This window comes from Propithecus coquereli, unplaced genomic scaffold (assembly GCF_000956105.1).
Source record: "Propithecus coquereli isolate 6110/MARCELLA unplaced genomic scaffold, Pcoq_1.0 Scaffold53, whole genome shotgun sequence".
Classification (NCBI taxonomy): Eukaryota; Metazoa; Chordata; class Mammalia; order Primates; family Indriidae; genus Propithecus; species Propithecus coquereli.
The window spans coordinates 499,856-514,631 of record NW_012151174.1 but is presented as its reverse complement, the minus strand read 5'-3'; the positions used below and the strand labels follow the sequence as shown (position 1 = coordinate 514,631).

The 14,776-nt window shown below is 41.6% G+C and overlaps 1 pseudogene; it reads right to left on the bottom strand.

Moving 5' to 3' along the window:
* The window catches only part of LOC105820599, a 37,487-nt pseudogene extending 30,000 nt beyond the window's left edge, over positions 1–7,487 (bottom strand).
* Positions 7,488–14,776: the final 7,289 nt, after the last annotated feature.

Below are 14,776 nucleotides of genomic sequence, written 5' to 3'. Positions count from 1 at the left end.
AAATGTGGTATATGTATATCATGGAGTACTATACAGCTATAAGAAACAATGGCGATATAGCACCTCTTGTATTTTCCTGGATAGAGCTGGAACCCATTCTACTAAGTGAAGTATCCCAAGAATGGAAAAAGAAGCACCACGTGTGTTCACCAGCAAATTGGTTTCACTGATGAACACCTAAGTGCACATATAGGAATAACATTTATCGGGTTTCAGGCAGATGGAAGGGGGAAGGGTCATATACATATATAATGAGTGCGATGCACACAATCTGGGGCATGGACACATTTGAAGCTCTGACTGGGGGGTGGCAAGGGCAACGTACCCAAAACATTTGTACCTCCATAATATGGAGAAATAAAAAAAAAGAGCAGCATAGTACTTTATAGTCTGAGAAAAGTTCTTTAAATAAATACATACACAGGGAGCAGGAGAAATGGGAAAAATGGAAGAAATGCGGTTCCCTGTTGTGATATACCCTTGAATTTCCTCGGGTGAGGGGCTTCACCTAGGACAAAGAAGCAAAGACACAGGAATCAGGGCCTAGAAGAGCAGAGAGGCTGAAAGTCCAACCTAGTCTCCTCTCTCTCCCTCTCACCCACAGCCCCTTCCTCCCTCACATTAGTATCAACTATGTTTCTCAGGATTCCCTTATCTCTGCTTTTGCTTGTCCTGTTTTCACTCATTTCTGTCTATCCTAAACCCTCATTTTCTTAGTCTTTCTCTAAGTCTTTATTTCTGCCTCCCGTCAACCCCATCCTTTCCTTCAATCTCTCTGTCCCTATCCCCAGGTCTCAGTGTCCCTCTCTCCACGTGTCCCTGCCTTTTTTCCAGGCGTAAGCTGCATTTCTGGGCCCTTCATAAAGATTATCCTTTCCCCTACCCTGGATGTCACCTCATCCACCCTCCCTGTCGCTCTCCATCTCTCTGACCTGGCCACATAAAGAGCTGCCCAGTGAGAAAGACTGGTAGAACAGGTCCAGCAGCCTCAGAAACTCTTCATCTTTGTAGTCCAAGCATTTTCCAAAGACAATGAAGCAGATGATGTTGGCAGTGATGCACTGAAAGTGGAAGATGGGGTCCAGGAGGGCTCCTAGGAGGAGGAGGAGGCAGCAGGTCAAGAGACATGGACTCAGAGTTTGGGGAACCTCTGGCTGTCCCCAACCCATCTCTGTGTGACTGTCCAGCATCACTCAGTCATGATAAACACAAGAAAAACATCACAGCCCACGCTCACTCCCATTGTGCTCAAGCCCCATTCTAAGCACTTCACATATCATTTTATCTACTCTCACTGCAACATTGTAAAGTAGATGCAATTCTACTACTTTACCCATTTTATATCTGGGAAAACAGAGAGTTTAAGTAATTTGACCAAGATTACACAGCTACTCATTATGGGGGCCAGGATTCCAATCCAGGCAGCCCAGCTACAGGGTCTGTGCAGTTGGTCCTCACCCTGGACCTGTGAGCTAAGAGGGTTGTAAGTCCCAGGGGCAGGGGTGTGGCAGAGTAGATGATCGGTCAATTGCTTGTGCAAATTAAAAAGCCCTGATCTCTCTATCCCTATTGTGACTCCCCCTTTCAACACTTTTATCCACACCTGGGGCTCTCTGGGCATCAGGAATTGCTCTGCACCTCTTAGTTGGTGTCCGTGCACACAGGCTCAGCCCTGGCCCCAGCTGCACTGACACTAGGGTGTGAGCACCTGAGAACACCAGGTTGCTGTGGCCTCTGTCTCTGGGTCTCACCTGTCTTCTTTCTCTGCACAACTTTTCCTGAGCCTCGTCTGTCTCAATCCCTAATTTTCCCAGCCTCCATTTCTCTTTGCCTTCGTTTCTTTCTGCCTCCCTGAGTCCCTCTCCCTGTGTGTCTGTGCACATCTCTGCGTGCCTTTCTCTTTGTTTTGGTCCCTCTATCGCCATCTCTTTCTCCTTTCCTGTCCATCTACCCATGTCTCTGTCTCCTCCTGTCTTTCTTCTCAATCCCTCTGTCCCTGCTCCCTGTTGTCCCCATGTCTCTGCCTCCCCATCCCAAAATCTCTCAAGCAGTTTCATAAGAGAGATGGTAAAGACCTGCCATTATTTAGACAGAAATGCTAAGAAAGGACCGTGTCACCTGTATGTCCCATAAATACCCACGTATGCAGAATTAAAGAACAAACAAAAGTGCTTCCCTGATGCCGCGGCAGACTGCCCAAGAGCAGAGCACCCACCTGGCCTCTTTGATCACGGGCAACTCCTCAGCAAGTCACCCAAGGAAAGGAAAACACTTTTCCCTATCTTCAAATTGTCTTCAGGTTTCCCCTTTCTCTTTTTGCTCTCTTTTATATGATTTCTGTTTCAGCCTTACATAGATACAATTAATCCACGAAGTGCTTTCACTGAGCCCAGTAAATAGTGCCCTACTCACTAAGTATACATGTTTGAGTTGTTCTTAGACACTACACACCTCACACCTTCCTCTTTCCCGGGCTGTCTGTGTGTCTCTCCTGCCAATCTCTGTTCCCTTCCAGTCCCCTGTCTCTCTCTATGTCCCTGTCCCTCTGTCTGATGGTCTATCGGCCTCTGGCTCTGGCTCTGCCCATGTTTACCTTTCTATCTTTCTACTGCTGGTCGCTCGCAACTCTCTCTGTTTCACTGTCCTTCCTGCGACTCCCAGGACTCACCCTTGGATTTCTGCAGCTCCTCCACCAGGCACTGAGCCTCCTCCTGAATCCGTTCCTCCATGCCCCACTTTCCCATCCTGAAGTCCTTCACGGTGGCCAGAGAGAATTGCTGGAGGGTCTTCCAGTGGTCCCCGTTGGCAAGGACCACGCCTGGGGTGTGGGGAATTGTGCATTGCAGAGGACATTAGAAAGAGGCTCTGGGTCCTTCTTCACCCATTTTCTGCCTTCCTTGATGCATCCTCCACCCGGCCCTCCCAGTGCGTTGGAAGCTCTCACCATATCTCTGGAAGACTGGCTCCAAGATGGCGATTTTGCCCCGGCCAGAGAAGTCCTCAGCCTGGTCCACCAGGGTCTCCTTTATGGCCTCTATCCCACACAGCATGACCGTGGGCCTCCGTCCCAGGTATACGGTGAAGACATCCCCATATTTCTGTCGGAGCTGCCAAACATACCCACACCCTGGGTTATACGAGTCAGCACACACCTCAGTGGTCAAACTATTAAACACTCACACACCAGACTGGTAATCAGTCATCTTCCCCAAGACCCTTCTCCCCAGGCTGCCCTTTCACCTTCCCAGGACCCAGCAAATAAAGGGTTAACCCGTGGCCCAGCTAAGGTCTGCTCTGATTGGTTGGTGCCCTAAACAGTGCAGGTGATCAAATACTTCTAATGTCACTCCCACCCACATAGCCTTGAGTCTGGCCACTTCTCCCTGGCATCACAACCAAAGAATCATACTCTTCCTTATCAGCCATTTCTCTTTCCACGGTTTCAATTATCCATGGACAACAGTTGTCTGAAAATATTAAATGGAAAGTTCCAGAGAGAAACAACTCATAAGTTTTAAATTGTGCAACATTATGGGTAGCATGATAATACCTCACACCAACCCACTCTGTCCCATCTGGGATGTGAATTGCCCCTTTGTCCAGCATGTCCACGCTGCATACACTACTCACCTTGTACAATGTGAGTGGTACTATGGCTATTTTAAGCTTTGTAATTTACAGAGAGCTAATGGTTTACTGTGATACTTTTCTGAGCAACTATAAGCCTAAAATATTTCATCTTCAAGGAATTTCATGGAAAGGACTCTGACAAATACAGGTTTCTATCATATAACTTTAAGATCATACCATTGGATGGGTAAGAAATCCCAGAACTGAAGGTTCAGAAAACTGATAACCCAATATCAAGCTGAACAAAAATTGGTTAAATATAAACAAAAGGATTTTGCATGTTTTCATGCTAAGTCAGCCAGTAATGAAATTGTGAAGATATAAAACTTTAATTAACTGAGTAAGATTGATTCAAATAAAATTACCTATGATAAGCTATTTAATAAATAGTGATATGCATGTGAATTGGAGAAAAAAAATTGGTATTTAAGAGGATGGTGATCCAATGTTAAGCATGCAGTCAGGGGGACTGGATAGTTTCCTGGTACTTCCTGAGTTATTATAGCTTCCATTATTAAAAGCTCTGCACTCCATGACTCATCATGAAAGAGATAAAATGATCCAAGTTATTAAAAGTATATTGTGACTGTTCTAAGATTGCTAAAATGGTTTATAGCAATGTTTGGTTTGTCAAGCCCATAATTCTGGGAAGACAATGAAGACCTCAGATGATACATTTCTGGCACCCGAGGTATCATTTGAACACTTGCAGACGGAGTTCACTCAATTGCCACACACAATACATGTTTTCTGGTGGTATAGATGCTTTCCTACACAGGAAGGCCAATAATATAACAGTGACTAAAAGGTTATTAGAAATGTATTTCCCTTATGGGGCATTCCTGGAGAAATCACCACTTAAAAGAGTATTTGCTTCACTGGGCAAGTTGTAAGACAGTTAAATAAAGAAATACAAACACAAAGTCATTAAGCAAAGATAACTGAATTGACTGGATTGCTTTGGTCAAAGGTATTACTGTGATGGCAATCAGACCACTCCCACAGGAAAAACATAGATTGGCCCTTATTAAGTAGTTATGGACCTCAAGTCTTGGCTCCACATCTCCCAATTCAAAGGAACCCTGCCAGACTTCCGGAACTGTACAACTGTTGGGGACCTTAAGGTTCAGCTGACCAGGGACGTTTTTCCCCAGAAGCAGAGAGCAGCCTAGATGTGAACAGCGTGCCCAAAAATGTGGATCAAGATTTCTCTGCCATTAGGAAAGCATTATCTTTTTTTCCTTTTTCCCTGTTTCCAGCTGTCCTAATCCCTTCCTTTTCATTACAGAAAAAACCATGAGACCATAATCTGTGGGTGGCTTTAGCAAATACTTGTTATGCTCCAGCAAGAAAACCGAGCAATTGTTGGTTTTGTGGGCTAATGGTTGCCAAAAGAGGAAACACTGATGCCATTGCCTCGTTGTGTTCGCAGTGAGAGTCAACCTTAAACCCCTAAGGAAGGGAAGAAAGCTATCCTTGGTATTCTAGACATCATTAATACTTCCTTCCCTACACTCACTGGTAACAGTACCCTGACCTTTTCAATTCGTAACCTAATTACTATCAAATATAGAAAACCTATATTAGTGTTACCTGCCAAAGGTATATTGTGCTTCCAGTTGTCACATGCATGAGACCTGGGGACTACCTATGAGGGTGTGAATAATTGCTTGCATAATGATTCTGGATTAAATTGAGTAAGGTCCCTTTGCACTAAATGTGGTTATGCACCCTTACAGCATGCTATGAAAAGATTGCAAAAAAGTTAAGCTTCCCACTAGATCTTGTTCAAGAGCTAGCGAGACTTATGGCAGGACAAATTTAACTAACCTCTGCTCAAATGCCACTGAGTTGTCCTCTTGTCCATTCCCTGAGGGTCTCTATTGGGTCAGCTGAGGATTTGATTACTCTGCTCTGTCTCCTCACTGGTTCAGATCTTGCTAATTGGCCTGCCTCAATCCAGCCTTCCAAATAGCTTTCCCTGAAAGTTCCCACAATACCTCCCATTATCAGAGGCCAACGTGGTCGATAACTGAAATTAGTACCAACCTCAAAATATAAGATAAGTTAGTTTCCACTGAGCAAAGTTTCCCGTGGGGTTCCTGGAGGCCTTAGGTGCTATTGGGGTGCCCTCTGTATGGACTTTGAGACTAATCTGTACACTGGAGAAGATCTCAGATTTTATAGGCAATTAGACCTCCCAGAGTTAAAGACAGGTAAAAGCCACACTTCAAAAGGTGGATGAGAATATTTCTGTTGAACAAAAACAATTGATGGCATATTAATCAGTTGTAGATCTTCTGTTTGACCATGTTGGGGCTTGTATACAGAGCAGGGAATAACCAAATATTGCACGTAGCTTTCCCCTGATTTTACAACTACAGAAAGCTTAATTGGAAAGGTGGCTGATATTGCTGTTTCTCTAGACTCTGCCACCAAATACTTTAATGACCTTTATCAGGTGAAAGCAACACATGATGTGTTTATGGGGGCAGCTAACATTTGGTTAGCGGGCATCCTGAACGATGAATGGCAATCCAGGCTATCCCAAGGTTTTCTAAGTTTTACACATCTTCTAGTGAGTCTGAAGATTACTCTGACTGTGTTCCAGGCTAACTGTAAAAACGGATACCTCTTTACATCACACCATTGAATTGCAAGCTCTGGTCCTTAATCTCTGTTCTGCTCTGAAAAAATGATATGACTCCAATATAGTTATCTTTATTGCCTCAAATTTGAATTGTTTGACTTTGTTTGAGTTGGTTCTTGGAGACCCCTGTTAAGGGGTATAGTTCAGTTTCCTGGTCCTATCCTCCTGACAGTCACCACATTAGCCTCTTTGAAGTGTTATATCCCCTCCACAGTCTCAAATGCTTGTATGTTGCCCTCCTTTGTACATGAAAAGGTCTCCTTACAGTTAGAATAACAAAAAGAGAAGAAAGCATACAGAGTCGTCCAAGTAATTGACATTATAAACTGTGAATTCCATACTGAGATAAAACAAGTCCATTATCATGGTGACAAAAGTCGGTGTCTGTGTCCAGGGTTTTGGTCAATCTTTCAAAATTGTGAGGCTGACCAGGAGGGGGGAATTGTTCAATTAAATTAAATTTGGCCTAAAGCTACCTCTGTACATAGTAAACTATAACCTAACAAGCTGCCAACCAACTTGAGAGTATATTCTTGCATCAAGTGTTCAAGTCTCAGGTACCGAGAGCAGCTGAGCTTTCAGGGAATCACAGGCTGCAAACTGCCTCACACATGTCCAAATGAGGCACATTCTGAGCTCTAACCAACCAGGCTATTTCTGTATGTCACTTTCTTTTTCTCACTGTAAGTCTGCTTGCCCACATTTCTGGGTGATGCTCTCTTACCCTTAACTGGTTCAGGGTGCTACCCTATTCTGAATCTGTTCCTTGCTCAAATAATCTCTGCTAAATTTAATTTCTTTAAATTATTTTCTCTTAACACCACCATCCATACTTCAGTTAATGGGCCTTACTCACCAACCTTCTCCACCCCACCCCTGAGCCTCAAAGCCTGCTTCACTCTATCTGCAGGGGGATTCCCAAATATCAATGCAGGAAGCAGCTCACCCTCAGACCCCAGCCATCAGCATCTTACCCTCAGGAAGGACTTGAGTAGGCCTCCTCTGTCCATCTGCAGAAGGTTCCCCAACAAGGGCAGAGGATGGGGACCTGGTGGGAGGTAGCCACGGGCGCTTGGGCGGCCCTTGACCAGGAGTAGCAAGAGGCCCATGAGGACTGCAAGGAAGAGGAGGACACTGAGCTCCATGGTCCCAGGCTGTCTTCTACCCCACTGCAGCGTCCAGCTGGGCCTTTTATCCTAAGCCTGCCTCCCCACACAGTTATGAAACTTCATCCAGTCCCCGCCTCCCCTCTCATCTTTATCCAGGTGTGTTAACTTAGAGGGAAGGTGAGGGGTAATCTACACTTCCTGCTTGGGTGGCACTGTGACCTGTTCCCTGTCCCTTTACTCTCCCCCTAGATGCTGGCAGATATTGTGGTGAAGATACTAAAGTCCACAGGAGCATGTGAGTGTGTCGGGTGTCAGTGTATTCATGTGTGTTTATGTTTGTGGGTGTGGGTGAGCATGCACTTGTCTACTTAGTTGCCTGTTTGTTTATGCTTGCGTGTATTTGACTGCCTGTTTGTATCTGTGTCTGTGCTTATATAATGATTTTTATATATGAAGCGGTGTTTGTATTTATGTGACTCTGCTGGGATGTGTTTCTCTGTACAAGTCTGGGTGTGCTTATGTGTGTATCTTGCATGTGAGGGGGTTCTGTGTATTTATATAATTTCATATTTGAAGGTGTGCTTGCGTTTGTGTGGTGGAGGTGGTGGTGGTGGTGTATGTTCAAAACTAAGCAGCTGACCGAAAGGAGGGAATTATTTAATTAAATTGAAGTTGCCCTAATACAGCCTTTGTAACCTGGTGAATTGTATTCTAACTTAGACTGCAAGAGACTGTGTGTGCTCTGTGTGTTTGTGTTTGAGTGTTGGCGCATGTCCTAGCCCCTGTCTTTGTAAGTCCTACAGATATTCAGTATCTATCTCCAGTGTCACCTCCTTCACCCCCACTTCTGTGACAACTACAGGTGGAAGTAATGGGAGAAAGAGAAGGAGGGGCAAGAGATGCAGAACTGGTGAGACTTGCAGGAAGGGTCAGGTGGAAAGAGCTGGAGAGACTGAGACCTGCGATGTGGAGCGGTCAGATCCTCTTGGTCTCTGAAAGCTCTGGCTAGTGCTGGGCAGTTCACTCCACGCCTCTGGCTAGCTTCAGAGTGAAGGAAATTTCTCTGACACTGTCTTCCTGCCTCCTTCTAACTTCATATCTCTGTTTTCCACATTAGACTCTCAGTCCTGGAGTGCAGAGACTGGGTCCACTTTGATTGATGTCCCCTGGCTCCCATCTTTCTCCACTGATGTTCCTTGGGTCCCATCTGTCTCCATTGCATGGCCCCTGGCTCCCATCTCTCTCTATTGTCTCCCTCCACTGTGAGCCGGTACCCATCCAGCCTCCGGCAGGTTCAGTCAATATTTTCCAAATATGGGAAAAAATGTGTCCATGTTCACTTGTCTCTGCCCGGCCATGACTTTCCACCATCAGGTAGCAACATTTTTGCAATGTTAAGCAAACCCCTGCTGGACCCAGGATCATGACCTTGGCAGTGACTTCGACCCAGGAGGGAGGTACAGAGAGATTATGTTTTTAAGGGGTGGAGGGTGTACTTTCCTGACCTTGGAGAGCTACCAGCATGGACTCTCTTGAACCTAGGACTTCGATCTTGCTCTGCTATGTGATGTGGCACTAAGCTTAGGTCCTGATCCAGCCCTGGTGGGAAGGCATGAAATGCTTTACCCTCAGTAACTCAGTCCTCACTCTTTGAGGTACTTATTGTTGTCATCCCCATTATATAGATGGAGGAAGTGAAGCACAGAGAGGTTGAGAGTCTTACCCAAGGTGAAACAGTGGGTCAGAGCTACATTGTCCAATATGCTAGCCCACTTGGTGCATGTGGTCATTAATTGAGCACTTGAAATGTGGAGTGACTAATTAAAATTGAAATTTAATTTAGGTTTAAAAGTTAATACTGACCACCTACTGTCTCAGAGATTAAGCTGGGCATCCCAATGCAATTTACACTGTTAGGAAGACCACAGGGCTGGGGAAAGAGAAAGGATTTCAAAGATCTCCATCTTCTTTACCAACAAGAGACAGGGAATCTGCTCAGACACATAGCTCACCACTGCTACACCATACAAACTGCTACTGACTGAGAAAATTGCCACACTAAGGATATCTATACTAAGGCATCTGTCCAGAACCTAGACCCCCATCAAAGCACCAAAAAGCAAAGGCAAATGTTCTTACCAAACATATGCTACGGACACACTCTTAGGAGTGAGTGGGGAAAAATCTCCATCTAAACAAAATAAAATCAAAAGATAAGAAGCAACAGCTACTCCAGATGAGGAACCAGTATAAGAACTCCACAAGAATGAAAAATCAGAGCTAAAGGACACCCCCAAAGGGGCACACCAGGTCTGTCTCAATGGATGCCAACCAGAATGAAAATATTAAAATGACAGGTAAAAAATTCCAAATAAGGATTGTAAGGAAGTTCGATGAAATCCAAGACAAAATGGAAAACCAATTTAAAGAAACCAGAAAAACAATTTAGGAAATGAATGAAAAATTAACTAAAGATCTAGACATATTAATAAAAAGATAATTAGAATTTCTGAAAATGAAAATTTTATTTAAGCAAATACAAAACACAATGGAAAACTTTAAGAATAGACTATACCAGGCAGAAGAAAGAATTTCAGAGCTTGAAGACAACTCTTTCAAATTAACCCAATCGGTCAAACATAAAAAACAAAAAAATCAAGAGGAACGAACCAAAGCCTAAAAGAAATAAGGAATTATGTAAAATGAACAAATATAAGAATCATAGGCATCCCTGAGGGCAGAGAAGAAAAAGCAGAAGAGCTAGAAAACCTATTTGAGAAATAGGTTGAGAATAGAAATTGAGAAAAACTTCCCTGATCTTGCTAGAGATTTATACATCCAGATACAAGAGTCTCAATGGACACTTGGGAGGTTCATTGCAATGACATAATCACCGAGACATATAGTCATCAGACTGGCCAAAGTCAACATGTAGGAGGAATTCCGGCAATCCAGGAAGTGAAAACACCAAGTAACTTACACAGGAACCCAGCAGGCGACCCCCAGGCTTTTCAGCAGAGACCTTACAAACCAGAAGGGATTGGGGCCCCATCTTCAGTATTCTTAAACAGAACAATTGTCAGCAAAAATAACTTTTATATATGTATCCTGCAAAAATAAGTTTTATATATGAATAAAAAATAAAGAGCCTTCCAGACATTGAACATCAAGGAAATCTGTCATGACCAGATCTGCCCTGCAGGAAATACTCACAACTGCATTATACATGGATCAGCACAGTAGAAACCTGACAATGTAAAATCACCTAAAAGCTAAAACTCCCAGTTCATGTAAAACAATAGGACAAAAGGAAAACAAAGCAATAAGGTAGTACCCAGCATGATGAACAGAACAATATCCCACATATCAATTCTATCACTCAACATCAGTGGTCTTAATGACCCATTCAAGAGCCATAGGCTGGCTGAATGGATGAAAAAATGCAATGCAAGTTTCTTCTGAGTCCAGGAAACAAAACTAACCTACAAGGACTCACATAGTCAAGGTGAAGGGATGGAAAAAAATATTTCATGCAAATGGAAACAAAAGGAAAGCAGATGTAGTCATTGTCATATAGGATAAAATTGATTTTAAATCAACAATGATACAGAAAAACAAAGATAATCATTATATAATTTTAAAGGGAGTAATTCAACAAGAAGACACAACAATTCTAAATATATATACACCTGACACAGAAGGTCCCAGGTTCGTAAACAAGTTGTACTAGATCTAAGCAAAGAGGTAAACGGCAATATCATAATTGCCAGGGATTTCAATACCCCACTGAGAGAACTTAACAGATCATTGAAGCAGAAAATAAATGAAGAAACGCTAGACATGTATGGGACTGTAGAACAAATGGACCTAACACACCCAATGTTCACAGAACATTCTACCACAAAACTACTGAATATACATTTTTCCTATCGGCACATGAAACGTTCTCTGAGATTAACAATATGTTAAGCCACAAAATACGTCACAAATTCAAAGAAAATCAAAATCATACCACGTGTCTTCTTAGATGACAGTGGAATAAAACCAGAACGCAATTCCAAGAAAAACACTTAAATCTACACAAAGTCATTGAAAATAAACAACCTGCCGCTGAATGATTATTGTCAATAATGAAATTAAGATGGAAATCGCTTGAAGATCTGACTTGGTGGGGGGAGGGGTGCAAAGACACCATACATAACCTAAACATCTGTACCCCCATAATATGCTGAAATAAAAAACAAAAACAAAAACAAATATGAAACAAAAAAAAAGACAATCAAACTAAAGGACACGGGGAGCATTGTAGAGGAGAGGGGCATACCTCTAACCCTCACTAGGGTCAGGCACAGAAATAAAATGTAACCGTATGTTTGTACCTTCATAATACCCTGAAATTAAAAAAGACAGAAAGATTGCAAATTCACAACCTAACGACACATCACAAGGAAATAGAAAAAGAAGGGCAAACTAAACTCAAAGCCAACAGAAGAAAAGAAATACCTAAATTTGGAGCAAAACTAAAAGAAATGGAAAACAAGAAAATAATACAAAGGATGAACAAAACAAAACATTGGTTCTTTGGAAAGTTAAACAAAATTGATAGACCTTTTGCTAGATTGACAAGGAATGGAAGAAAAAGGATCTAAATAACCTCAATAATAAATGAAAAATTAGATATTACAACTCATACCACAGAAATATAAAATATCATCAATAAACAATAAAAAAATTCTATGCAAATAAACGAAAAAATGTTAAGTAAATAGACAAATTCCTGGAAACACAAGACTCAACCAGGAATAAATGGAACTCCTGAACAGACCAATAACAAGCAGCAACAAAAAAAATGGCCAGCACCAGATGGATTCATAGCTGAATTCTACCAGAACTATGAAGAACTGGTACCCATACTACAGAAATCATTCTATAACATCAAAAAGAATGGAATCCTCGCCAACTCATTCTGTGAAGCCAGTATCACCTTTATATCAAATCCAGGAAAGGACACTCAAAAAAAGAAAATTACAGGCCAATATCTCTTATGAATAGAGATTAAAAACTCCTCAATAAAATAATAGCAAACCAAATTCGACAGCACATCCAAAAAATAACCTACCACGACCAAGTGGGCTTCATCCCAGGGATGCAAGGATGATTCAACATGTGGAAATCAGTAAATGAGATTCACCACATGAACAGAAGCAAAAACAAAGACCATATGATCATCTCAATAGATGCAGAAAGAGCATTCCACAAAATCCAGCACCTTTTCGTGATAAAAACCCTCAACTAACTAGGCATAGAAGGAACATATCTCAAAATTATAAAAAGCAATATATGACAACCCCATAACAAACATCATACGGAATGGGGAAAAGTTGAAAACTTTTCCCCGAAAACGGTGACCCTCTGTAGCCCCCTCTATTCATCATAGTACTGGAAGTCCTAGCAGAGGAATCAGGCAACAGAAAGAAATAAAGCGTATTCAAATCGGGAAAGACAATGTGAAACTAACACTTTTTACTGATGATATGATCTTTTTTTATTTTGATATGATTTTTTATCTAGAAAATCCTAAAGACCCCACCAAGAGACTCCTGGAATTCAAAATATATTGAGCGCAGTCACAGGTTACAAAATAAGTGTATACAAATCAGTGGAATTTTTATATACCAATAACAGTCAAGCTGAGAATAAAATCAAGGACTCAATTACCATTCACAATACATTAAAAAAAAAAAGCCCTTTAGGAATACACTTAACCAAAGATGTGAAAGATCTCTACAAGGAGAACTACAAAACACTGAGGAAAGAAATCACAGATGACACAAACGAAGAAATATATGATACTCATGGATCGGTAGAATCAAAACTGTTAAAATGTCCATACTTCCCAAAGTGATTTACAGATTCAATGCAATCCCCAGAGAAACACCAATGTCATATTTCACAGATATAGGAAAAATAACCTATACTTCGTTTGGATCCAGAAGGAGCTTGAATAGCCAAAGCAATAGTAAGCAAAAAGGACAAACTCGGAGGCATCAGTCTACCAGACTTGAAGCCTATAGTAACTAAAACAATATGGTACTGGCACAAGAACAGAGATATAGACCTTTGGAATAAGACTGAGAATCCAGAGATGAAACCATCTGCATATAGTAATCTAATCATTGACAAAGAAGCCAAAAATATACACTGGGGAAAAGAATCTCTTTTCAATAAATGGTGCTGGGAAAACTGGATAACTACATACAGAAGATTGAAACTGGATCCCCACCTCTCACCTTACAAAAATCAATTCACGATGGATAACATACGTAAATATACGGCACAAAACTTTAAGAATCCTAGAAGAAGATGTAGGGAAGACCCTTTCAGACATCGGCCTAGGCAAAGAATTTTTGAAGAAGACCCCCAAAGCAATCAAAGCAGCAACAAAATACTTTCTGATTTCCCTTTTTATTTCTTCTTTGACCCATGGGTTATTGGATCTGTTATTTCAGTACTCTAAAGATGTTGATGCATTGTTTTCTCACTTGCACAGTTTTCTATGAGAAATATTTATCTTTGTTCCTCTTATACAATGTGGTTTTTTTCTCTGCTTGTTTTTAAGATTTTCTTTTTACACTGATTTTGAACAATTTGCCTATGAGACATCCTGGTGTAGTTTTATACTTCTTGCGTTTGAGGTTACTTCGCATTCTTGGATCTATATATTTATAGTATTCAGCAGATTTGAAATTTTTTCGGCCTTCATTTCTTCAAATAGTGTCTATCTGCCCAACTCTCCCTTCTTTCTTTTGGGGATTCCAATTATACATACACGAGGCTGCTTGATGTTGTTGCATGGATTTATTTTGCTCTGTTATTCTGTTTACATTGTTTCAATTCTCTTTTCGCTGTGTTTTATTTTTCATAGTTTCTATTGCTATGGTTCAAGTTCACTATTTCTTCTCCCATGTCTTATCTGCCATGAATCCCATCCAGTGTATTTTTTGTCTCACATACTGTAGTTTCATCTCTACAAGTTTGATTTGGATTTTTTTGATATCTTCCATATCTCTACTTAACTCTTTGAACATATGGAATACAGTTATAATAGCTGTTCTAATGTTCTTGTCTGCTAATTGTAACATCTGTAACAGTTTTGATTGATATTTCTCTTCCTCATTATGTCATATTTTTTTCTGCTTCTTTGCATGCCTGTCAATTTTTTTTTTAATTTCAGCATATTATGGGGGTATAGATGTTTAGGTTACGTATGTTGCCCTTTCCCCCCTCCCCCCCAAGTCCGAGTTTCAAATATATCCATCGTTTGGGTGGTGCGCATTGCACTCTTTGTGTATGCATATACCCGTCCCCGCCTCCCTCCTCCCCCCTC